The sequence below is a fragment of the Pongo abelii genome, chromosome 13 (assembly GCF_028885655.2).
Source record: "Pongo abelii isolate AG06213 chromosome 13, NHGRI_mPonAbe1-v2.0_pri, whole genome shotgun sequence".
NCBI lineage: Eukaryota > Metazoa > Chordata > Mammalia > Primates > Hominidae > Pongo > Pongo abelii.
Window position 1 is genome coordinate 31893831 of NC_071998.2, and position 27200 is coordinate 31921030.

The 27200-nt window shown below is 34.6% G+C and overlaps 2 long non-coding RNA genes across 2 annotated transcripts in view; one reads left to right on the forward strand and one right to left on the reverse strand.

Moving 5' to 3' along the window:
- Window positions 1–27200, forward strand: part of LOC129047817 (uncharacterized) — a 1037663-nt gene that overhangs the window by 277389 nt on the left and 733074 nt on the right. The gene's annotated exons all lie outside the window — the stretch shown is intronic.
- On the reverse strand, window positions 5812–21552 carry LOC129047819 (uncharacterized). The gene is made up of 3 exons (XR_008509590.2): window positions 21462–21552; window positions 19925–20027; window positions 5812–6143 (listed from the first exon to the last, which is right to left on the reverse strand). It is a non-coding gene; the product is annotated as an uncharacterized LOC129047819 (long non-coding RNA).

Below are 27200 nucleotides of genomic sequence, written 5' to 3' on the forward strand. Positions count from 1 at the left end.
TTCCTCAATTTACAGAAACAAACAAAAATGCTTCAAGAAGGGAAGGATTTTCATTTGAGTAAAGGGGGGGTTAATTTAAGCTTTTGTTAATTGAACTGTATGGACTTATTTCAAATGATAAATGTAGAACATGTCCAGGGTTTTGAATTAAACAGGTCTACAAAGATGAGCATAAAAACCAGCTGGCTCTTGGTCAAACCCATGGTGACTATCTGCTTCTCCCTCTCTCCCTTCCTTCTTTCCTTCCTTCTTTCCCTCCCCTCCCCTCCCCTTCCTTCCTTTCCTTCCCCTGCCCTTCTTTCCCGCACTCCCTCCCTCCCTTCTTTCCTTCCTTCCTTCATTCCTTTCTTTTTCTTTTTCTTTTTCTCTCTTTCCTCTATTTCTTCAAATTGCAGACATATCTTTCAGGGTTCTTTGTCCCCTTCCTCCAATCTAGATTGACTGATTCCTAGGCCTTCTGCACAGCTGTATTCCAATAACACTCATTTTCTGATGCTGGAAATTTCTTTCAGCTCTCATTGTTATGTGAATCTACTTTTTCTTTTTCCAGAACTCCTGCCTTGCCCTTTTTTGCTCTTTTTTTGCCTCATATTTCTAATAGTTTCTTAAGACACAGTACTTTGAAGGTAAACATTGAATTTATCCTAATATATAATTGCTACTTTGGCTAGGGACAGAATTCTGAGTTCAATATCATTTCCATTTAATTTTAATGGCATTGATTTTTAACTTCCAGAGTGCCACTGGAGAGACTGATAGCATTCTAATACTCGATCTTTTGTATGTGATGGGATTGTTTTTCTTCCTGCAAATGATGATTGTTTGGTGTTCTGAAATATCAATGATGCTTCTTTGTGTGGGTATGTTGTTATTTGTATTCCTTTTATTTTCTTCAATTGGCCTTTTCAATATGGAAACAAATGCGTTTTAGTTTTGGGAAAGTCTCTCATGTTATTTCTTTCCTTTATCTCCATTTTCTGTGATCTTTCTTTTAAGGTTGTTAACTAGTCTGATGTTGATTATTTTGAACAGAGATTATTTTATTTATCTCCTGTTTTCCTCTTGTCTTCTCTCTGGTTGACTCTCATACTTTTAAAGGCTCATGTAATTAAATTGAGCTCACTCAGATAATCTTTAAGGTCAGCTGATTGTAATGTTAATTTCATCTTCAAAGCTCTTTCATAGATAGTACCACCCAAATTAGTATTTTATTAAAATAACCATAGAGTGAGATTCTTGAGGTGGGTATCTTTGGAAATGTGCTCGCACATATTCATATCTCATCAGTATTCATCTTCTGAACAGTAGAGACTTCCAGATTTCCTGTAGTAGAATTTCTCTAGAACGGTTGCTCTCAAACTAAAGTGTGTGTCAGAAAAACCTAGAGAATTCTGGGCTCAGAGGCCCAAGTTTTTAAAGTAGCAGAATGCCTGGCCCTTCATATTTTTACCAAGTTTCCTGGTGATTCCAATACCCACCAAAGTTTGCTCAACCTTGGTTGAGAAATACAAATACTTGGGGAGCTTTTAAAAACCCCAACTCATAGGATACACCCAGACCAATCAAATCACAGTCTCTGTGGGTGGTGATCCATGTTTCAGTATTTGCTAAAGCTCTAAGGGATTTAGTTTTCTAGACCAGTGCTTCTCAAATGTTAATCCATATATAAATGACCTGAGAATCTTGTTAAAATTTAGGCTGTGATTCAGTAGTACGTTGGTGGCTAGTGAGATACTGCATTTCTTCTTCTTCTTCTTCTTCTTCTTCTTTTTTTTTTAGTGTTATAGAGATTTATTCTGAGCCAAATATGGGTGAACAATGACCTGTGACACAACCTCCAGGTGATCCTGAGAACATATGCCTAGAGATACTGCATTTCTATCAAGTTTCTAGTTCATGCCCCGTGTGCTGCTAGCCCAGAGATCACACTTTGATGAGCAAGACTATCATATTTTAACGTTCTGTATTATCCAGAAACACTGCTAGGGTTTCTGTGAATATTTCCTTTTTAGCAAAATTGGAAATTTAATGTGCCAAATTATAACTCCAGCATTAAGAGTTATCAGGAGACTTCATTTAAAATTTAAGCAAAGCTTAGAGGTGGCATTAAGTTTAATTGTGTGTGTGGTACACAGTTGCATGCATGCATATGCATTTACACACTTTTTTTTCATTCAAATACATTCTACCATCTTGGAAAGCACACTGTAGTATTTGGTCTCAAAACAGCCATACTCTCTAATACCTACTTTATCAGTTAAAACACAGACATTTACCTATTGCTCTGTACTCCTTTGTCTATAGAATTACTCCGTGTGATATCTCACACTTGGATATTTAGCTGTCACGGTGTGTGCCATTTATACAAAGAAAAAAATGCAATGTAGAAAACTTGTGCTAGGTTGCTGAAGTTATATTTATAAATCCAAGCTGATTAAAATAATGTTATGGATGCTTTATGAGAATTCATTATTAAACAAAGATGTTGAATCCCTACTATGCTGACATCCCCTAAGTTGGAGATTCACAGGTCAAAAAGTCATGTTGCACAAAGTGCTGAATAACTATTGGAGAATGAGATGTTTGCCAAAGAAATACATATATATTTTAAAAGACTGTGGGAAAGTTGATAAGGGACTTATCAAGAATATCTGAAGAAATCTAGCATTCTCAGAGGAAATAGCATTTGAGCTGGACTTTGATATTCAAGTAAGATTTGGACCAGTGACTATTTATGAATAAAGGTATAGAGAAGGGAAAATGCAATATTGTATTATATAAGAAATAGTCAGTACTGTAATTACATCTAGGAGCATGGAATGGCAGAGAAACAGTAAGGGATGTTTGGAGCCAGCATTGGCAGATTTTTAATGGCAATCTTCATAAAGCTTGGACTTTATTTGCTCAACAGTTGGGAAGAAATGAAGACTTTTAAGCAGAATGCTGATATCATCTGACTGTGCTTTTAGAAAGATCACTCTGACAGCATAGAGGATGAGCTGGAGCAGTGCCACAGAGCTGACTTCACTAATCCAACACAGAACTCCCTACTGAGCCCAGACGTGTTCTCAGAATCTTTCTCAAGGTAGCCTTCTGGGCTTCCATTACCAATTAATTGGAGTTGGCACAGGGGATGAAAACAATTTGCCATTCTGGGACAGGAGACAAGGGGGGCACATTGGGAGATTATTATAAGAGTAAGGATGTAAGGAGGGCATTCATAGTACCACCATAATAGCAAAATCCAATACAGGGATGGTTCTATAAGAATGTCCTTAGACATGAAGACCTATAATTTAAACAATCCTGCATATTTTATATCTAAAGGAAAACCTATGAACAATGTGATATCTCTGTTTAAATATATGGGACAGATTTTGACCAGGAGGATTCAGTTTGCATTGACATTTGAACTAAAATAAAAAGAGGAATCAAAGAAATGGTTTGAAAATGTGGCAAGAAAGGTAAATAGCTGAGAGAGCTATGTGAGGGTTTTATATTAATTCATTTGTAAGTTTTTGTAATTTTTGCACCTGTATGTACTGCTATGGTCAAGAAAACAAAAAAACAAGTGAAGCTTAAGAATAAGCCATTAAAAAAAAAACACTCTGGCAAATGTTGAAATAGATTATGGAGAAGGTTTTAGATTTCTGGAGATAGTAAAGATAGGCCAAAAAGTCATCTTCTACATGTTTTAGTTTATATATTGTCCAAAAGCCATAGGGAAATTGAAACTTCATAGCCATAGTTTTATGACATATATTGCCAGTGGTTGATGCATAGGTAAGACATTTTTAGATATGAAGTATTGTCTGGCCTCCACCTCTGACTGGCAAATGTCAATTCAATTGCACTTGTTAGAGCTGAATATAATTCAGATTTCAAATTTTGTTTATCAACAGAATCATAACTAAGAGTAATTCAAGACTACTGGATGAACTTGGCTATTATAAGAATTATGAAATTTCATAGCTTCATATTAACAGTGGTCAAGAAAATTGAGGTTAGAACATTAAAATTATAATTTAGTGTAATTTAGATCTTGCTAGAAATATTTACCATGTATTTTTATTATTAAATATTGTAGTAACTATAAAAACCCATAAAGCTGAATGTATTAACTATATCCAAAACATATGTGTGAAAGGGTCAACCACTTTTAGATTTTTCTTTATTAAATCATTTTATCTTATTACTGATTAAAGATTAAATTAGTGATTTTTACTGAAAACTCATCCTTGAAAGTAGCTCAATAAAATATTTCACTGTAATCAATATTTCTGACAGATTTTGATTTGAGTCTGTTGCTGATTTTTGTACTTTCTCTATTTGTTATTGGATTTTTAAAAATCTATAGTTTTTTCAAGCATATATAACTTGAGATGCTTATCATTAAAACAAGTTTTTTACCCCAGAAATAATTTTGTCAACTTTTAATGATACTGAAGAAAGAGTACTTGCTATGTGTTTGTGCTATACAAACTCAACTTAGACATATAATTGAAACAAAAGATTTATCACTTCTAAGTTTTAAATGACAGATGCAAAGAGATTCTATTACGTCATAACACAGTTTAAATTGATCTTTGAATTTCATGGTGAGTTTTACTCCTGCAGTCTGAGGGGGGAGTCCACAGAAGAAACATAGATGAAATATCTTCAGCTCACTAGTAAAAACTATTTTGTTTTATGATATCAATTTTATTTTCTTAAAGTTTATTTCTAGTTTTTCTCAGGCACACTCAGCTCAGTCAGTAACTTCTGTAACATGGAAAAGAAATAATATTATCTGTCTTCTATGTTTAACTCTGAAGCCCCTGTTGAAAAAATGAAAACACTAAATGGAATATGCTTTTAACTCATATTCTATCCTGAAACTTTTCTTAAACCACAAACAAGTACAAAATATTACATGCATCAAAAATAGTCATGACCTAGGTTAGATGAGCTTCTTTCAGATATTAGTTGTTAATTATAAATGACAAAATATAAATATGTTGAAATTCAGGTGTAATCATTAGAAATCTACTCCCAAGTGCTGTTCTTGTTACGGAAATCACTAATGCTCCAAGCAAAACACTGTAGTCACAGTAGCTGGTATTTCAAATAATAACAATAAAAATAATAGTGATATATTAACTAAACCACTTATAATTACAGCACAGTTTTCAAAGTCAGTGTTCTAGTATGTAATCTCATAACATCTAATAAATGAAGAAATATTTGCTAAACAAATACTAATTTTGATATAATTAATAGAATTTGTGTTGTTTGTTGCATCACACAGAACCAAAAATTATTTGTAGTATAGAATTACTAAGGGCCAAATACCTAGGCTCATTCTTCACATTCCACATTGTGCAACTTTAGACACTGTCCATAGTGACCTTATGGAGCATAAAGTGTGGCACAAATAAATGTTCAAAGCATTTACTTCTATTTTTAATCTATTTTTTCAGTTGAAATGGGTACATGAGCATTTTACATTTTTAAGGTGCGTATTGGTAATATCTAATGATATTAACAGTAACATTAAAGAGATAAAGGGTTCTGTAGTCATAATAATCCAATATAGTTATTAGAAAGTGATATTTACACATTTGGGGCATAAACTGATGGATATTAAGAATATGCAACATTAAGTATTCATAGAAATTAGATTTTATATTTCCAAAGTGTTAAATGCGATCAGTAAATATTTTTGAAATATGCTGAGGATCTTTCACAAACTATCCATATCATATTTCTATAAATAATACATTTATTTATAAATGTATAAAAGAATTTCTTTATTTTTTTTTTTCTTTTTGGAGACAGGGTCTCACTCTGTCACCCAGGCTGGAATGCAGTAGCATAATCATAGCACAGTATAGCCCAGTCTCTCAGGCTCAAGCGATCTTCTGGCCTCAGCCTCCCAAGTAGCTGGGACTTCAGACACGTGCCACCACGCTTGGCTACTTTTTCAAATTTTTAGTGGAAGGGAGGTCTCACTATGTTGCCCAGGCTGGTCTCAAACTCCTAAGCTCAAGTGATCTTCCTGCTTCGGCGTCCCAAAGTGCTGGGATTACAGGCCTGAGCCACTGCACCCGGCAGTTATTCTTTTTTTGTACCGCTCTGTTGATTCAACAATCTTGTCATTCTAGCTGAAAGGGAAAAGAAAGGATGATAGGGAAATTTTTATTTCGCAAAAACTTAAAAACATAATTCTTGAGATCACTCTTCAGCCTTCTTTGCTTAAATTATTTCTTTAAAATAGAAAACTTAGATTATGTAATGAGAATAAAATAAGCCTGATTGTTCCTGTCATCTTGAAATTTCAGTCCTTGTGTTATTGGAAGAAGTTTGTTTGAGTTTCAATGTAAAATGGTAGAAGAGAAATATAAAAACACTTAAAATGAGTCTCCTTGAATTTCCAAACATATAATTGAATTTTCTTGCAATATCAAGTAAGAAAGGTGGAAAAGAAATTTTAGCACTGTTATAAACTCTTGAAAAATGTGGTTAATAATGAAAGTGCTAACCTACTCTCAAACTATGAAATAAAATCTTACATGGAAACATAGCTGAAGTAGAAATGAAAGGAAAACTTTTTGTTGTATTTTCTAGAATGCCAAATATTTGTAATGCATTGCTTATATAAGAAAAGCAGTTTCTTTAGAGCAGTAACATTTAGTTTTAGCTATTTAGCTTTATTTTTTGCCCAATAGTTTTAGCTCTAGTTTGCTCAGTAGACATTCTAAGCATATTCTTTTTTTTTTTTTTTTATGAATTAAAGATGTAAATACATGGCTATGGCAAGACCTTATACAATATATGCAGAATTACGTCTGAAAGAGTATTTTTCTTGGAGACAACATGATTGGAAAATTGTATTGGGAAGATGCAGTATATACAATTTGTATCTACATTTCTGAAAGGAAAACAAAACTGGATAATGGTGAAATATAAACATTTAAAATTGTGTTTGATTTTTGCAATAAATTTTGGCCTCCTGAAAGTTACTATTTGCAATAAAAGATTTGATTATTTTGGCAGAAAAAAATAGTTTATTCGGTCTATATTTTGATCCTGTGCTTACGTGGAGAAGCTTGTTGAACTGATTTCATTTTGGATTAAATCCATCTTTTAAATGTCTTTTTTATTTCTATATGATGAATGGAGGTTTGGAAGTATTTTTCATACGGTCAGTTTAGGTGGATGAATTTAAAAAGTGGGTTATTATTTTCCTTTTATCAAAAGACCATGCTTCTCAATCAAACCATCAAGAAGTGTGAAATTAGATAAATGCTTTAGTTTTGTTTAACAAAAGAGTGATTCAGTTTTTCTTCATACAACTTTTGTAATAGGAATTTAAAAAAGAATACTTGCTAATAAGATACTAGGATAGTGACATTTGATTTGGAATCTTGCATACAAGTCCTATCATCAACTTATTATGGAGGCAGCTGGGTGGGAGGGGTTCCCTGGAAAAACTCCAACCAGGCTGCGCACTGGAAGGAACTTACACTGGGGTGGAGCCACAAAAGTTTGCACTGTTTGCAGCTGGGAGGAGCCTGGTCCTTCCTCTTCCTGTGTGGAACCTGGAATTCAAACTACAAGGTGAGAAGCGCACTAGCAGGAGCTCTGGCCTTGTGGAGAGTCCCTGTTCCCTCTTTTTTCTTTTTTGCCCAATAAATCCCATTATTCTCACCTTCAATTGTCTGGAAGCCTAAATTTTCATGGCTGTTGGACAAGGACCCCATCTTTAGATGAACTAAGGAAAAGTCCTGCAACATTATTTAGTATCAGTTTGTGGGGTTTGTGATATAGGCTGCCTATTTTGAAATGAAAGCAATTCAAAGTTGTTTACATCTTTTAAAAAACTTACCATCTCATGATTACCAGTTCTCTCCATAAGTTGTTTCATCTCTTTTGATGTAAGGGATATTTTAGCTCCTTTTCTGACACTTTCAGCCCTGTTCCTAGTCTTCTACCCCTCTGCTAATCCCTCTTCTTGGCCACCTTCTCTCCTCCAAGCCTATTCTAGAAGAAGAATTGGCCAGTCTGATTGTCATAAGATGGGCATTAATTAGCTCCATTTTATTAGTGGTTGGGATTAGTGTGCCTCAAATTTCAAACCAAAGTTCAGACTTATGAGGGAATGCTCATTTCCTTTCTGAATTTTTAGGTTAAGCAGCTCTGATTATCTTAGTTTTGAGAGAACACAGAATCTTTTGTTCTAAGCCACGTTCTCCAGTCCAGCTTTTATTTAAGCACCTTGGGTTGGGTGAGGAGCATCCTAGGGTTGTCTTGGTGTGTGTTCAGCTACTAATGAATCAATGAAATGCTTCCCATTAGGCAACCTGCTCTCACATTTTCAGTGCCTTAGAGGTTATATGGTAAAATTTGGGCACCAAAAGCCCACTGGTTCCACAGGTTCTTAGAGCCAAGGCACATTTTCAAAGGATACAGTCTTATAAATAGGGAAAGAACCCTCTATATTCTTTTTACTTCTGATTTGTTCAAATATCTTATGCTTGAAATAAAACATAAAAAATAGGAAATATCCAGTTTCCTTTTTTATAGGACTAAAAATAAACTGCTTAGAATATATTGCCACTTAAAACATCTTTAATATCACAAAATAGGAAATAATTCAAGGCAAAATTTTAAAAAATTAGTAAGGCAAAGCTAAAAAATGCATTCATAGATCATTTTATTCCATTAAGATTTAAAAGGTATGTTGAAATTTTTTGAATATAAATAAATAATACCATGAATTTAAAAGATAGTTACTAACACTGTATATAAACATATAATTAATCATAAAGCATATGGTTTATATAGACATACATATATGTCTTAAAAATAATTTTTCTTGGCACTTTGTTCTTTGAGAAATTTGATTCATAGCTCGGATGCAAAAATTAATATGATGGGTGATTTCCCCAACTGTGGGCAAACTTTTAGAAGAAATCTAACTCAAGCTTGCTTACTTTATAATGGAATAAAAAATACTGATGGGAATTCTGTCTACATTTTTAAGTGTTTCACTCAATGCTTAAAAATATAGGCCGGGCTTGGTGGCTCACGCCCGTAATCCCAGCACTTTGGGAGGCTGAGGCCGGTGGATCACCTGGGGCCAGGAGTTCCAGACCAGCCTGGACAACATGACAAAACCCCATCCCTACTAAAAATACAAAATTAGCCAGGTATGGTGGCACGCACCTGTAATCCCAGCTACTCGGGAGGCTGACGCAGGAGAATTGCTTGAACCCAGGAGATGGAAGTTGCAGTGAGCCGAGATTGTGCCATTGCACTCCAATGCCTGGGCAACAAGAATGAAACTCCATCTCAAAAAACAAACAAACCCCCCCCCAAAAAAAATTGTAGACAGAGTGCCTATTCACTGAGTGCCTATTTTGTAAGACTCTGTGTTGGAAATACAGTAGAGAAGAAAATTGATCCAGTTCCTGCCTTTATAACATATTTGTAAATTAAAGTCTGGAAAAGTGGCAAGGACAAGTCTTGAACTCTTTGTTTTCTAACGCAAAACTAAAGAAGAAATTAACGAGAAGACTAATTCAGTGGTGGAAACCAAAAGTGGAAAAAAAATCTTACAAGTTAGTGAAAAGAAACACTAAACATGAAGTTGTGTGAGAGACACTGTGAAAGTGGAGGAACTAATCACATTTTACTGAAGGTAGTAATCCATGCTCTGCATGTCTTAAGGAGACATACATTTTAGACATATGTGAGCTGCTCACAGAAGACCTCTAAGATACACTTGCATCTGCTTATTTCTCAGGATCAGACATTAATCTATAAATTTAAAGAAATTATTTCTCCAAGGATGTTATAGAAGTTAGTAGCATTGTAATTTGTAATTTTCTGCTGAGGAAGTAGGTGGTTAAGGCATCAGAACTCTAAAGTGGTTGGTGTCATGTTCTTCCTACACAAATCACAGGTATTTTCAAGTTAAAACTTTTGACTTCCTAAGTGCTAGTTGCTTGTACTGCCCACAAGCCTATGGGCAGTGGTACCTGAAGTACATGGGAGCAGAGATTTGTATTGTTGTTTATTCATACAAATACCTTTTAGAATAATAGAAGTCAAGGTGCTTGAATACAATTTTGGTGCTGCTGTGTAAACATAGACAATGCATTTAATCTCTTTGAATCAGTTTTCCTCAACTATAAAATGAAAAATTTAGATATATCACCTCCCAGATCACTTCATATTTAGGCTATTGTTATTATTCTGTGACTCTGTAAATATTAATAAATTTATTCTCATTTATTTCTCTGAAAGCTATATTGACCCAAAGCATATTGTTTACTGACAAGCTGTTCCCCTTTGAGTTTGATAGGGGGTTATTTATGTCCAAGTCTAAATCTAAAAAATGGATTTGTATACACCTGGCAGAAGGAAAGAAACAGTTGAATAAATTTAGATAAAAGAAAATAAAAAGAAAGTAATAAAACCAGGAATAAAATCAGTATGAATTAATACCATATATTCATATATTATTGTTACAGGTGGATAGCAAATTCGGCTCTAATTTTCCAGCAGCCAATGACATAGAGAAAAACAATAATTTAAAAGACTTATTGAATAAAAACGTATGACTTTTCCTGAGGAAAAAAGCTTTTTCTCCTCAAAGAGAACAGTATTTAATATGGTAGATAACATCCTCAATATCTCAGAATTTTGTACTACTGAGTCTCATAATATTTTCAACAGCTTGACAGTGAATGTAAAAGCACTAATTTGGTGTGACATTATACCATTGAGCTAGACAGGATTTCTATGCGTTAGCTCTAATGACATTTTGGGCTGGATGATTGTTGTACAGGGCTGTCCTGTGCATTGTAGGATGTTTGGCAACATTCCTGGCCTCTACTCACTGTAGGCCAGTAGCAAGCCTCCCTCAACCCCTGTTGTGATAAGCGAACCTGTCTTCACACATTGCCAAATGTCCCATAGGGGGCAAAATCACCCATAATTGAGGACCACTGAATAGCAGTAATTAACTAATTTCCAATTATTCAATTACAATTGTAAAAAATGCAACAGTCAAGAAATAAAGAAACTGGTTTTGGGCTTAAGAAATGCTTGTCTGAGGAAGTAAGATCCAGTTGGAGATCTGAAGAGGAAGGAGTGGTTAGCTACATCAAATGTAGGATAAGGAGTATTCCAAACAGATGTAATACATAGAACGTGCACTGGCCATGAAGTGGGAAGGCAAATGTGGCTTGCCAAGAAAGCAATGTTAATGACTAGGATGACAAAAGCAATCTCCTTTTATTGTGCAATCAAGAAATGTTGACTGAGCAGTGGTCTCCTAGTAGACTTTAAGAAGATGGTGTCTAGATTTTTTACCTAGGAGCTTACAATCTGGTAAAGAAAACAGGAATGACATCAACAACAACAACATAAAACTGAGTAATAATCAAAGCTAATTTGTGCGGTACTTCCTCTAAGTGCAATGGGATAATGAAACAGAAAGAAGCCAATAAGAGCTGGGGAGATTAGGAAGGGTTGTGATGAAAATTTCTACTTGAAGGACTAGTCTGACTGTCACAACTGGATGGTGGAATAAGGGTGTTTAGTAGGACAGGAACAACGTAAAGAATGACCGGAGGTGCAAATGAATTTATAAACTGGTCAAGGACACAACTAATTCCAGACATTGTTAGAAATTCTGGAAGTTTTGAGCTTCCAAAGCCAGCTCTATCTATTTCATGGCCAGGAGAATATGACCTGATTTGTTTCATCATTTTAGAAACAGATTAAAACTGATAATGAAGGTTAGCAGTGAATGGGTAGGAAACAAAACAAAACAAAAAACTAAAATAGCTGCTATGTTAGAAAGCTGGAACAGTGGTAGAATCTCTACAGTACTGTCTTAGTGAAGTTGATAGATCAGTGGGCTGAATGAATCCATAAAAGTTTCTATCCCTTTTTTTGGGTAAGATCCTAATACTGGGATCCTAATACTGAAAAGCTTGAGGTGCAGAGCAATTACCTTAATTACTTTTCTCCTAGAGTTGACTCAGAACGAAAGTGGGCTGGTGTATTAGGTACTGGTCAAAATTGGGGTGATTCTCTTTATTAAACTGAGACTAACTTCAGTTTTTAAAAATACAAGTGGGGGAAAAATTTAAAATAAAAAGGACCTGGAGACCAGTCAGATGCTTTTTTACCAACTTTTTATCCGATCCATAGAAGTTTACTATGCAGCTTTCAGATCAAACTGGTTTCAGCTCTAGCTCTCTGCTTTTCAAGTGGGAGAGTTGGGACCATCACATTTTTGGGAGAGTTGATACAAAGAACTTTGCTGATTTAAAGAAAAGGAGAGTTGTTATCTCTCCTGTCTATAACCTCTTCTGTGGTAGAAATGATCAACAGTGATGACATCCAAAACACAGGCCATTATTTCACATAAGGAAATTTCAATGAGCAGGTGACTCGCTCTTTTCAGTTATTACCTTAACTGCAAGAAATTTTTAACTGTGATTTCTCACAAAGATTTTACAATAATTACATAGTTAACTTACTGCAAATGTGTGGAATGTATCTTTTAAACAAAAGTGTACACATTTTTATGTGACTTAGGAATAATTTTTAATAGTCAAATTATTTCTATTTTTTGCCAAGGATTAAAAAAAATTAAAAATACTGTGATAATCAAGGTTCTTCATGCCTATCAACAGGAATTTGATGAAAAATCTTTTTGAATAGACACTTAAGACAGGAATAGGTAAATGAAAATACTGAAAATCAGGGAGGTGAGTTTGAAAGTGATTTGATGGGCAAGAAAGAAACATTGATGTTTTCTGACTAAAATAAGGAATACTAAGTTTGGGGGAGGTAACCTGGCAGGTGCTCATGAAGAGAGGGAGCATGAGGACAGGAAAACCTGCTTGTATGCACTGGAAATAGTAGAGTTCTTTATTTATGAGTTCACGGATTACTGGAAAGTATTGGGAATGGGAGTAGGAAGGGATTTGAATTGCAGTGTCAGTACAAATACCCCCCTAATTATGTTTTCTGGTCTGATTTCTTAAATTTTGTTTTTGTTTAACCAGTGGTTTGTTAGCTGTTGTATCAGTCAAGTTTCTCCAGATAAACAGAATCAATATGAGAAATGTATAAAAGGCCATTTATGATGCAGAATTGGCTGACATAGTTACACAGGCTAAGAAGTCTCATGATCTGTTGTCTGCAAGTTGAAGACCCAGAAAAAAACAGTGTTGTAATTTGGTACAAGTCCAAAGGCCGAAAAACAAGGGAAGCCCATTGTGTAGATTACAATCTGAGGGCAGGAGGAGATGTGATGAGATGTCCCAGGTCAGCAGTGAGGCAGAAATAAAAGGGGGCAAATTTCTCCATCTTTAACTTTTTTTTTTCTATTCTGTACCTCAATGGATTGAATGATACTCACCCACATTGAAGAGGGCAATCTACTTTACCAAGTCTACTGATTCAAATGCTAATCTTATCTGGAAACATCTTCACAGACATAACCAGAGATAATGTTTAATCTGGGCACTCTGTGGCCCACTCAAGTTGACACATAAAATTAACCATTAAAATGCAATCTCTTTATGTTGTATTTCCTTCATACTCATTGTATCTTAATCAAAGCTGATAGGGGTAGTTGGTTTTTTTGGCTGGAAGTAACAGAAACCAGTTCTGGCTGCTTTAGGCAGGAACAGAAAATCCAAAAACATATTGCATAGCCAAGCCACAGAAAGTAGAAAAACAGGCCATCTCTGGGATGCTCAAGTATGTGATTTGGTGAGTCAACCCCTTAGCATGCTTCCATTCTAATCCCTCAGCTATCAAGACTCTACTCTTTCCATACAATTGGTTATCAAATTCAGGGAGCAAGACTCTTACTAACCCAGTGGAGTCCACGAAACTGCATTATGATATAGACACATGGCTGTATTATTGTCCTGCTGAAAATCTAATCCCTCTTCAGAGGAGAAGGTAATTGTCACAACAAGAAGGCATTTTGAGCTGTTAGAATGACGATCACATGCTAGAGATGGTGGAGTGGTGAATGGAAAGGAAATGCCACAGCAGCATGTACCTGCTCTGGGTACACGGTACATCTAGGTTTACAGTAGCAGCATGGAAGAAAAAACACAGGGGTGTCAAAGAGCACATACTATGTATCTTTTAAGATTTCTCAAAAGTTGTCATGTCATAGTTCTTACATATCACATAGCTGGCTGGTAAAACGTAGGCTTTATTCTAGGTGACAGTGTACACCGCTAAAAATTGGACACTCATTACTAAAGAAGAAGGATAGAATTGATAATTGACATAAAGAACTGACAGTTTCTGCCAAACCTGGGAAAGTAAATTTCCGTATTTGCATATACAAAGACACATAAACACACATGCACATGCATAAATATCTGGTTTTACCAGAGAACATAAAGACTGAAAAAAGTCACTTCATGATTTGTAATTAAATCTGTATTTATCAATATGTTTACTGCAAATTCTGGTCTAGATAGAGTGATGCATCATAAAAAGGAGAGGGTGGTCAACTCTTCTAAAGAAATACTTTATACAGTAGCCCTCAGTACAGATTCATAATGCACATTAGCATGTTAAAAGTCATGGGAAGTTTCTGCAGTAAACTGGCTTACTTAATGCTAGCCAGAATATTTTAAATGGATCATGGAACCCAGTTTTTCTTATGTAAATTCGTATTTTTACATATTTATGTTTTGGAAAACATTGAGCTAGTAAAACCAAACTAGAATTCAGATTAAAGAATAAATTATTAAAATCATAAATTTAAAAAAGTATAGTTTAAAAAACATAGTAGCCATATTTTTGTGTTTAATTATATAAATATTTCTCTAATATGCTATTGTTGAAGATACAGAATTACAAAGCAGAAAATAACTGCTTGGTTTTATATCAAAATTTTTATTTTATTTAAATAATTTGCATAATGACACAATAATAATTTATTTCCAAATTATTTCAAAATCAAGCTTTTAAATATCAAATCTGTACTTTAATTTAAAGCCAGCTGAAACATCCAAACATAGCTTAATATTACCTATACAAATTACCTGAAAAAGAGTTGTAACTGGGTGTTTATAGAGACAGCTCTAAGAATTTAAAAATTTTTATGTTCATGTACTATTCTTTCTGCAAATCATTTGTCTTTAGTGGTCCTTCATCATTTTAAATGTAAAAGTCTCATTGAGAAAGCTGTCCTTTAATTTTCTTTAACAAGATGGAAGGGTCATTAAGCTTAATAGGTCTTAAACATCCCTGTACCTCACACCTTTGGAACTGACAAGGGAAACTGATTTAGTGGTCTGAAAATTCTGAAGACAGTATTGCATTAAATGTATGCTTTGTAATTGCTTGTGGCAAATTATCCTATTGATAGAGAAATATGTATCCAAGTTCCATGTGGATATTATTTCTTTGAACATTAGAAATGATTCTAAGTAAATGTTTTCAAAGTAATTTTTTGAAATGAGTTAGCTATGTCTTTAGTTTGTAAATTACAAAATATGTACTATTTCCAATCAAACAGTGACCACCAGAAATCAAAGAATTTGTATATTAGAAGGATAATTTTCAAAGCTCACTGCTTGAAAAGTCACCTAGAAATTAGTTTTATTTTATCTTCCCAGACACAAAGGTTTTAAAAGATGTGATGTTATTAAAATTATGTTTCAATTTTTTTAAATCAGCTTTTTCATTTTCTTTAACTTAACGTTTGTAGCAGCATAACATTGGGAACAGACTTTATAAAAGTTTGAATTTCCCAAGTGAAACCTTATGTAAATAAATCTGCAATTAAATTCTGAGAGAATGTCTTTTTTTTTTTTTTTTTTTGAGACGGAGTCTCGCTCTGTCGCCCAGGCTGGAGTGCATCGGTGTGATCTCGGCTCACTGCAAGCTCTGCCTCCTGGGGTTTATGCCATTCTCCTGCCTCAGCCTCCCAAGTAGCTGGGGCTACAGGCGCCTGCCACCATGCCCTGCTAATTTTTTTGTATTTTTAGGAGAGACGGGGTTTCACCGTGTTAGCCAGGGTGGTCTCGATCTCCTGGCCTCGTGATCCGCCCACCTCGGCTTCCGAAAGTGCTGGGATTACAGGCGTGAACCACCGCGCCCGACCGGAATGTCTTTTTTTCTGGTTAAGATTTTAAAAAGTATATTTTTGTTATTACTCCTATTTCCAAAAATATTCATTGACATAACTATAAAGCTATGATTGGGATTTGTGTGGATTTTGTCTCTTTACTCAGAAGGCATTTTCCTTGCTTCAGTACATATAATTTCATGAGCAGAATCAAATATTTCCTTGATAACATTAAATTTTGTGATATTTTAGAGACATCACTCAGGAATTCATTGATGATGTAAATGTCTTTGACTTGAAGTCGAGTCTAATATTTGAGTTTTGGATTAGCCACTGACTGGTGATTGGCCTTGAGCTCTGAATTAGATCACCAATTGGTGACCACTTCACCTCTTTGATCCTCCACTTATTCATTTGTAAAATTAGATTATTCATCTCTGAAGCCCTCTCTAAACTCAAATTTCCTAAGACTATAATTGTTTATATTGTTAATTTGTAGGAAATCAAATATTTGAAAGATTGTGACAGGTTTGGACATCCTTTAGAAAACTTTTTTCTAAGTAACTACTCAATATTAATTGATATGCTTATTGTTTACTTTTCATCTATATGCATAATGTCACAAACAATGTAAAATGCCTATTTGAGTAATTGAAGTTTTGTTGATTTTAATGCTTGTTTTATTGTAGCTTGTTTATTACATATTATATTAGATCTAGTTAGCAGTAGTACAGGTTCAAATCAAAGGGCCTATACCTACACATGGTTGTAAAATAAACAAGATATATCTTTGGTATGCTTTCTACTGACCTTTAGTGTATTTGTTACTCCACTTATGAATTATCAAAGTTAGCTCTCAGCAAAATACCAGCTGTAGATGACAACAGTTTAAACCATTTCATTTCTTAAAACTAAAAAGATGAATTTGCTGTGTATTTTCTGGTAACAGCCAGTGTATGAAAATGACATGTTTTGGGCAATGTACCTTCCCTATTTTTATTAATTGTACAAATTGCATATGACTTACAATGTGTGTGTTGTAAAAATGCCGGAGATAAGCACTAAATAAGACGTATATAGTCCTTGCCTTCACATGGCCTCAAAAAGCTTACTATCCAGTGAAGAAGAAAGACACTGAAGTAAGTCATCATCACAAAGCATGATGACTTCCATGCTGGGTATATGGCTTCTGTGATGGTCTGATACAGGAACACACACAATGATACTTAATAATTCTGTTTTCCTTGGTACTTAATATTTTGTATAACAGGAGAAGTTATAAGGCTCTTCTCCTCTGTTTAATGTTAAAAAATAAAAACAATAGTAAAGAATATTTTCATCAAGGAAAATATCAGTAATTGGACTACCCTGAATTAACAACTTTTCATGTTTTTGCTTCCTTTTCTAGGAGCTATATGAGGTTATATTTATTTTATATAGTTATTAACATAGCATAATTGAAATTTTTGTATGCTACTGCTTTTGCCAATTTTTTTCATAAAATATTGTAATAATACCTTTGTAATTATTTCTTTTACTGTGGACATAATATTACATTATGAGGGATGCCATAATCTACTTGAGAAATTCTGTTTTGTTAAATATTTACACTTTTCCTAATAATATTGTCCAGTACAGAACATCATCATGAATACAGCTTTATTTTTCTATTGAACTATTTCATAGAAGTTAAATTACAGGGTCATGGGGAGTAAGCATTTTAATATCTCCTGTTATAAATTGTCTGTTGTTTTTAAAAGAAGTTATACCAACTTACTCTGCCATCATGACTATATAGTTATTGTATTTTGAATAAATTATTTCTTTTATTCAATAAACATTCTCTGGATACTTAGTACGTCCAAGGTCTGGGGTTGAACAAGTTAGTGAGATTTAAAGCTAATTATATCTTTGGGATTATCTGAAGGGGTGAGACAAAATAAAGAATAAAGGCTTTTCGGAGCTATAAAAGAATCGTGAGGACACAGGAGGAAGAATCTGTGAGTGTTTTAGAAAAGACATTTCACAAACTATCACAGTGAAGGATTGAGACATGATCTCTTTAAAGTCTGGTTCCAGACAACATTGACCTCTGCGCAGCATTCCGGTAATCCATCTAGCCTACTCTGTTTCTCCCTGAGGACTGCTCATGGTACAATCGGCTTTTCAAAGTGCTCGGCCTGTTTATTGATGTCCTGTCTAAAAAATTCAACAGGTAAACATATTCCTGGCCCAAACAGCGATAACAAGGTGGCATCGCTGTAGCTTGGCCAGATTACTTTAAAATAGTCTGGGAAGCTATTTTTATTTCAGGGAGAATCACAAAATAAACAGAGCATCTTTCATATCAACAGCTATGGTGGGCCAGCCCAGATGCAAACGTTGCAGTAATTTCACCCTTTTACATTTTCCTCTTGGGGTTTATTAAATTTCAGGGCTTTACATATGCTATCTCCCTTAATTCTCACAACCTTTGGGGCAGTCCTTATCAGGTCCTTTTTATAGATAAGAAAATGGAGGCTCAGAAAACTTAAGCAATCTGTTTAATATAATTCAGCTTGTAAATTGTGAATCTGGGATTTAGAACCACAGCTGGCTGATTTAAAATCCTTTTCACTCAGTGTCACTTCTTGGTTTTCATTTTGAGGTTCAGGTAATGTTTTCTTAGACACTTTCACATTTATAAAGTGGCCTTTGCTTTTTTCCTACTTCTCATTTATTCTCCTACTTGGTGAAGTAATCGGCTAACGTTTACTGAGTATTGATTACATTCAAAGTCCTCAACAATCGTCTCATTTAATACTGACAACAACCCTGAGAAGTAAATACTGTTATCATGACTATTTTATCGTGGAAGTTTTTGAAACTAATGCTAGGTGTTCGGGCCCACATACAGAATCAAATAATTACATTGATCACTATTTAGATCAATAGGTTTGGGGCCTTGACTTACACTATCTTTGGCTCCCAACAAGGGCTGAAGAGGTTGGCCAGCCAGGCAGCAGTAGCCTTGGACTTAATCTTCAAGCAATGTTAAAACATTGCTGAGATAAACCAGAAAAATAACTGTTGCCAATTAACTCAGGTTTTTACCTTTGACTGCTACAAGCTATGCCACAAAAGTCACAGTAGATAAATGGCAGTCATCTGATAATTGCATGAAACAAAATTTTGAAACTGAATAATGAATGACATAATGCTGTTTACATAGAGTGAGATTTTAAAATTTCATTTCTATAGTTATATCTATCCTGAGTTAGAGTTAGCTAGTGATATCTAATTAGGAGTTAATAAATACTGAACAACAACTCCAAATACAGTCATGTGTTGCTTAATGATGAGATATGTTCTGATAAATATGTTGATAGGTGATTTTGTCATTGTATGAACATAAAATAGTGTGTTCTTACATAAATCTGGATGGTATAGCCCATTATACACCTAGGCTATATGGTATAGCCTACTGTTCCTACGTTACAAACCTGTACAGCATGTTACAGTACTGAATATTGTAGGCATCTGTAAAACAATGGTAAGTATTTGTGTATCTAGACATATAATAGCATAGAAAAAAATACAGTATTTTAATTTTATGGGACCACTGTCTTATGTGTGATATGTCATCAACTAAAACATCATTATGAGGTGTACGACTGTATTTAAAAATGTTATATTGAGTGTTTATAACATTTTTCTTTTAACCTTAAATGGATTCAACCTTTTATTAAAACAGGTATTTTTTTCTATACCTCAACAGACAAATTTTGAATATATAACTTAAAACATTTATTTTGTAGGTCATTAAAGTATTACCTTGCCCAGTAGGCCTTGACATCTTCACTAGATGCTGCTCTTGGTAACAATGAATTTGTTCCACCCTCTCTCATTCCTTACACGGTTCAGTGATGCCCACTGCCTGCAAGATATGTGGATTCCGGGTTATATTCTTTCTTGTTGAAGGGAAACTCAGAATTCCGTGTTTGAAAAGAATCAGAAGATATGAGATATTAGACTCAGGTAAATAATATGCAAATAGAATCAGAATTAATGTCTGTAAAAACAAAATGCTAAGAAGTTTTAGGAAGTCATACTATCCACTGGCTTAAATATTTTATCCTGGGATTCACTTCAGTCCTACTACAAATTTCTTAACGCCTATAAAGTACAAGTCCCTGAACCAGGCATCACAATGGATACAGTTAATAGAATCTAGTTCCTTCCAGCCTGGAGCTTATATTCTAAAGGGTTTGACAAAAACAACTGGTGGATCAAGAAAAGCTTTTCAGTTGCCAGATGGAATTGCAAACAATGTGCTGTATAAGGAGAAAGGCTGTAGAGATCATTTACATTGGTCTGAATAGGGAAGACAGCAGAAGCAGGCTTGGAGCTGTATCTTAAAGGACATGGCATTTACTAAGGCTCAAGTTGGGGGGCAGAGTAGAGAAGTGCGAGTAGGAAGAGAAGGATTACTTCAGGTGGAACTTTTGCATGAGCAAAGGCACAGAGAAAGAAAGCGCACAGGATTGGCTGGGGAAAAGCTTGTGGAGTATGTTTGGGAGTGGAGCCAATGCTTAGCAAAGGGAGGCAAGGCTTAGAGACAGTGGTGTAGTGGCTTCTTGGGTTCTATTTTTTACGTAAGGCCATGGAGTGATACCGTGCCAAGAGTATTTGATTTTCTCTGTTTTTTCAGCAATGATAGTGCAGTCCCTTATGGACTGCTTGCCAGATGGGAAGCCATACAAAAATGGAACACAAAAACAGATGTTACACTTCCCCTTCTTCACCTTTCTGGAATAGTACTATTTAGAGAATCATTGAAATGCTTTCGTTGTATTCCAGCCCCAAAGATTTCAAGGGCTGAGCCATAAACACCCAGCCATTCTCTTATTCTATCCATCCAACACATCTTTAGTACCCTCTGTTTTTCAGATTTTGTGCTAAATACTGGGGTTTCAATTAGAAAGGCCCTGACCTCAAGAAGTTCACAAGTGTCCACTGGGAAAAACAGATATGACACAAAATAATTAAAATGTGGATGATGTTTCATGGAAAATAGAGGGGGGAAGTGCCTAGCTATGATTCACAGGAAAGGTGACCTTTTATTTGAGTTATGAAGAATAAATAGGTATTCTTTATGTAGAGAAGGAAAAGAAAGAATGAAAGTCATTGATTAAACTCTTTTTTATGATAGACACTGGATTAAATTTCGTTTAACATAAGATAACATTTAGTTAATCTGGGAGGAGTATTATTATCTCCATTTTATAAATGACAAAATACGGAATCAGAGAGGTGAAGTGACGATCTTAAGATAATATAGGCAGTACTGTTAAGAGCCAAAATATATTACCAAGTCTCCAAAATCAAGAGGTTCATAGTATTTCCACTATGATATCCTGAAGAAGGGAATATCATTTTTCCAAGTATTGTTTAACTTTAACTGAAAGAGGAAAACAAGAACAAGAATGACTCAGATGTGAAGCAGAGTATATCTAATTCATGTCACTAGTTACAGTGGCCCAGCATTGCAGGCCTGTTCCAAACCAAAGAAATATTCCACCATCTAGACTCTTAAGTGTTGCCTTCAATGGAAGCATTCACCTGTCATGTTTTCCATTTTCTCAAAGTCTGTTGCTCTGCCACTACGGTAATGGAACTAAAAGTTTTAAATAGGCTAATCTGTAAACAAATCAGGATCAGTACAAATTTCTCAAGCTAATATCTCTTTCATATCAAAATCATTTTCCCAGAATAGCAATTTCCAGTCACATATGTAAATTTCTATTTGCTACAATACAGAAGTTTAAAAGGCCAAAATAAATTAATTTTATTAATAGATTTTATTTAATCTATATCCCAAGTATTATCATTCCAGCCTGAAATCAGCATTAAAATTATTATTGTGGTATTTATACATGCTTTATTTCCTACTTAAAGTCTTTGAAATCTATTGTATACTTCACTCTTACAGCACCTCTCAATTTGGAGTAGCCACATTTCTGTACATATACATTTGTGTATCTAGACATATCTAAGCATAGAAAAGGTACAATAAAAATACAATATTATAATCTTATGGGACCACTGTCCTATATGTGGTCTGTCATCAACTAAAATATTGTTATGAGGCATGTGGCTGTAATTAAAAATATGTTGAGTGACATTAATGTATTTATTTGTCAGTGAATACAGCCTGTAGGAAACACAAAATGAGTTGTTTTAATAGTGTAATATAAAACATTAGAGCAAGCTAGTGGAAGGGATACTTTTGGCATGGAGTGTTTTCTTGCTTCTCACATCTCAAGTTAAGTAGTTAAGGCTTTCAACCTTAGCTGAACTTTAGAATTACTTGGGGAGCTGAAAAGTCCAAGGGTCCCACTGAAGTTCACATTTGGCTGGCCTAGGGTGGGATTCAAACATAAATGTGTTTTCAAAACATCTCAGATGATTCTAATATATAGCCAAGGCTGGGAATCACTGAGGCACTAAGGTGAATAGAACCAATTCTTACCCTTGTTATGATGGGTGCCAAGGATCAGGACAAATTGAGGAATAGCAAGAACTTCCTTATTATCTACCACAGTGAAAAATAAGCGATGACAGCTTTCCTTGGAATTTCTACTGACTTGTTATGCCAGTATTTGCTCTGGTTTGAAGATATTGAATACCCATTATGGATTATATAGTTCAGTGATCCCATCCTTACCAAACTTTTATTGATATTGGCTTTTTTTTTTTGTAAAAATCAAAATAGAATGGACTCAAATCTAAAAAAAAAAAAAGACTGTGTTGTAAGTATTTGATGAATTACTGAACTAAAAGGCTCTAGTTAGATGATCTTTAAAAATTATACATATACATATAATATATACATGTGTATATGTATAATTCAGGAGTATATAGACTTCTGCAGGAACTTATTAACGTTGTGGAAAAATAATGCTTCAGATCTTTGCACTGCATGTAAAGCAATTCAGCCTTCTGCATTTGTATTTCTCTGCTCGGTCTGTGTGGTGCAGGTTTTGTGAGTTGATGAGGGGCAGGAAAAGGCAGGATGCCTACCGCCTGTGCCACAGGCCTGATCCATTGTCAGCCATAACAGAGCATAAACATTCATGAATGTTCTCCATTTCATCCTTAGCTAATGTACCATTTGTATATACTGTTATAGATGCTATTGTAAATTACCCTTAAATTAAGGATTGCAGTCTCTCAATAGCAGGGTCAAGTTAATAACTCGAGTTTAAAAGGAAGACATCAGCCTTCCTAATGCTGAAGCAAATACTGTCCAAATGAGTAGACCAATATGACTTTAAGTCTTCATTAATATAGTAAAATTATTAGCACCTGGTTGCCCAGAGACTGTCTAACACTGGCACGCAATTGCTTTTTTATGATTATTACAATAGTGATTTATTCCCTCTTAACTTCTAACCATTCTCTTTGGAGAGTACTTTCTCCTAATGTGTATAGAGAAGCCTTAGGCTCATGACAATGATATTTACTACTCTCAACATTAGGATGTTCTCCATTTTGTACCCATTTGCAACATTCATAAAACATCTGCTAAAATGCTGAAATCAGCTTTGGGAAAGTAAACTAATGGTGCCCTGTGAGATGAGGAGGTTTGAGAGTTTAGGATTTGGAAGGCTATAATTACTCCAGTTCTCACACTGTAATCTGTATCTTTAGCATTAGTACACATGGTGAGTTGTGAAATGAAACACTGATGCCCGCAAAAAGTCTCCTGTAAAGGAAGTGTGCTAAATGTAAGCCAGGCTGAAACCTCTGTACAGATGCACACAGACACATATGTGTGCACACACACACTCACCCACTTCGGGAGCAGAATTGAAAAATACTTTAAAGAGGACTTTTGAAGTCATAAGCTTCAAAACCCACGGTCATACCGTCAATAGTGAAGTAATGTATTATTAGTGATAGCCTCTATTTCCATTTTTTGTACTCTGATGACATTTGCTAGTGGTGGTCGTATGCCCAAATCGAGAAATTAGAAATCAAAACTTTAAGAAAATAGTTAACTTTCTTAAATTTGCAGAGAACCAAACATAGAAACATCTATGACAAATAGTCCATAGTCTATAATATTATGATGTAGCCAGTCAGATTAGGGACAATTTAATATAGGAAGAAACCAGTCAGCTGCATTGAGTCAATCCCCAAGGGTTCCATTAAAATCAGATGAATCAGAGCAGTATGGCTGCTAATCTTGTGCTCATACAAATTGTATGTGGATAGCTTGAGTCTGCAGATTCAGGTTGAGAAAAACCTAAATGCAGTTTCTTAGATATTTAACATATAAGCTGATTGGTACATTTTAAAATGGGCCTCAGTTAGATTAACTGAACAAATTTTACGAAGAGCTTCCTTGTCTCTTTCAAACACACATTTAAAGAAGTTTTCAGTCATTTTTTGAGGGCTTTTTTTCTCTTTTTTTACATTTGATGATTCAATAGGAAGTTGATGTAGGGAACTTATAAGGATTCAGTCTGTTTCTTCAGTTGGTTTGATCTTTTGGAGTATGCCTGAGTCCATCAAAGGTAAAACACAGCTCTAAAGTGTTTTGCTTTGTTTGAATACTTGTTACTGTGTTTTTTGGCATAGACTTCATCAAGTCTCTTTGGATTAATCTTCTTTCAGCTAACAACTGTAAATCATGGCACTATAATCATTAAAAAAGATTTTTCCCTCGGTCAGATGAATATCTATTTGAAAATGCAGCAGTGTGGATTGGGAAGCATTCTTATCAGCAAGGATAACGTAAGATTTCTTTATAAATCATTTCATGGGAGACAAGCAGTCAGAGTTTAGCTTTGCAAAGTGTAGTAGGAATTGAAGTAGCACTCAGGAGAGTGCTAAGGCACATAGGATACTTAAAAAATAAAAAAATATATAATTTCTTCATTAAGTACCCAATGGTAAAATTACAATGCAAAATTCCTATTAATTTTAAACTGTCTGAAGTATTGCATAGATTTAAATTTGATTTAGGCCTGCATGGACATTTTTTGATCCCTCAGAAGCTGATAATATTGATGAGAGAAAACAAATGTAGATATTTCTAGGCAAGGCACATGGCATATCTCATAATGGAAAATCCAAAAGTGTTTTTGAAGTCAAATTTGCAACATAGTCTTTCATTTTACGAATATTGTATCAATAGCAATTTATTTTAAGGGAAAGGCACTTGATATATGTTAATTTTAACAAAAAGTGATCATGTTTTCAATCTTTTAAACAGTCCTTGTTCTAATCTTGTGGAAACAAATTGATTTCTTGGTTTCAAAATCTAGTTTAGAATTTATCATCATTGGAATGTGAAAGAGATAGAGAACAGTGATTCTGAGAGAAAAATAGCATTTTTGTAGATCATCTGCTTTGAACTGAAATTACAATACGTATTTTCATGCAATTGTCATTTTAGTTTAACTGATGAGGGATATGATATCCATCTCAATAAAGAAATGTGAAATTTCCCAATTATATAGTGTAGCAGAGCCAAGATTTATCCAGAACCAGTATTCTGGTTAATAAGCCCTGCAAAAGAGCACTAAAGTTGAATTTCTAAAACTCTAGCTTTATTTTTGACTGATTTCACTTAAACCAGCATTTACTGGGCAAATATTTTATGCAAGGTGCTATGTCCCCAGAGTTTACACTTGAGTAGGTGATAAGATAATTATGGAAATAACATGTGCATGTATATGTAATACGCAAGGGAACATTTCCTGCCCCCTCCAATGTTTGGATTAAGTGCACCTTCTATATGTCTTGTACAAGTCAAGATAGTTTATGTTATGCTGCCGTAACAAAAATCCCCAGATTTCAGATGGTTAAAACATTAAAAGTTTATTTCTTGCTCATGCTACATATTATCATCCATCTGTTTTGAACCTTATTCAACATTAACTTCATTTCAGAACCCAGGCTTCCAGATCAGCCACCCTTGGTAATGATGTCAGTTACAGTGGGGTAAGCTGGGTAATTTAGGTAATTTAGGTAATTTTCCAGTTTCTGGCTTCAAATCTCAAGAGAAAACAACAACAACAAACAAATCTTGGGCAAGTCCCATATACATTGCCATAATAGATATTATAGAAAAAAAAGTCAATTAAAAATTCTGATACTATATAGATAGAGTCTGAGTTTAACCTTGGAAAATGATTGGAAAATCTCCACCCATCTTTCATAAAATGATGGCTTATTTTTCCTGCTTGTCTAATCGTGGTGCACAAATCACATACAAACAGACTTATCCAAGGGACATTATCATCAATTACAGAGCGTTCTAACAACATTCTATCTCAGAAAGCTTCATAGCTTTCTCAAGTGTGATTTCTTTCCCCTTTTCATCTTGAGATGAAACACACATAGGTATAGTTCATATCAGTGCTGTTACTTGGCATAAAACCATTTTCTATCTGACCATTATCCTATAAAATAATCCCATTATTGCGTGAATTTTAGAATTGACTTTATCCTTTTTCAAACCTCAGTCCCTTAAGGCAGTCTTTGGAGTAGATTTTAGTACTAAATAGTCTCTTTAATATTTGTAAAAACTTTTAAAAATTGTCACATTTACCTGAGATAAAGTTAAACATATTAATAAAGAGGTCAAGTTCATTTGCTTTAAGTTAGAATTATATTAATAAACTTCATAAACCTAGTGATTTGACAGAAGTCTCTGATTAGAAGTTGTAGATGTGATTAAGAAAACTTTTGGAAAACAAATTCTTATAGATTTCAGATTATTTAGAAAACAAATGTTTTTAAACCTTGAGATTGGCAAGAGTTGTAGATATGATGTTGATGCTACACAGAAGCAACTTCTGATTTATTTACAGCGACAAGAATGCTTGCTAGGTAAGGGATGGAATGCTTTAGAATGTCTGTCCCCTTTGAACCTTCTTCGCAGAAACTCGCTCCTGTTACTCATCTTTGTTGAGTGGGTAATAGGCTGTATCACCCAGTGCTTTTGACCATAGATCATTGAAGAGAAGGTGGGAGAAAGAGAAAGAGAGAAGAAGGAGGAGGAAAACAAGAAAAGGAGAGAGTGACCTTATTAGAA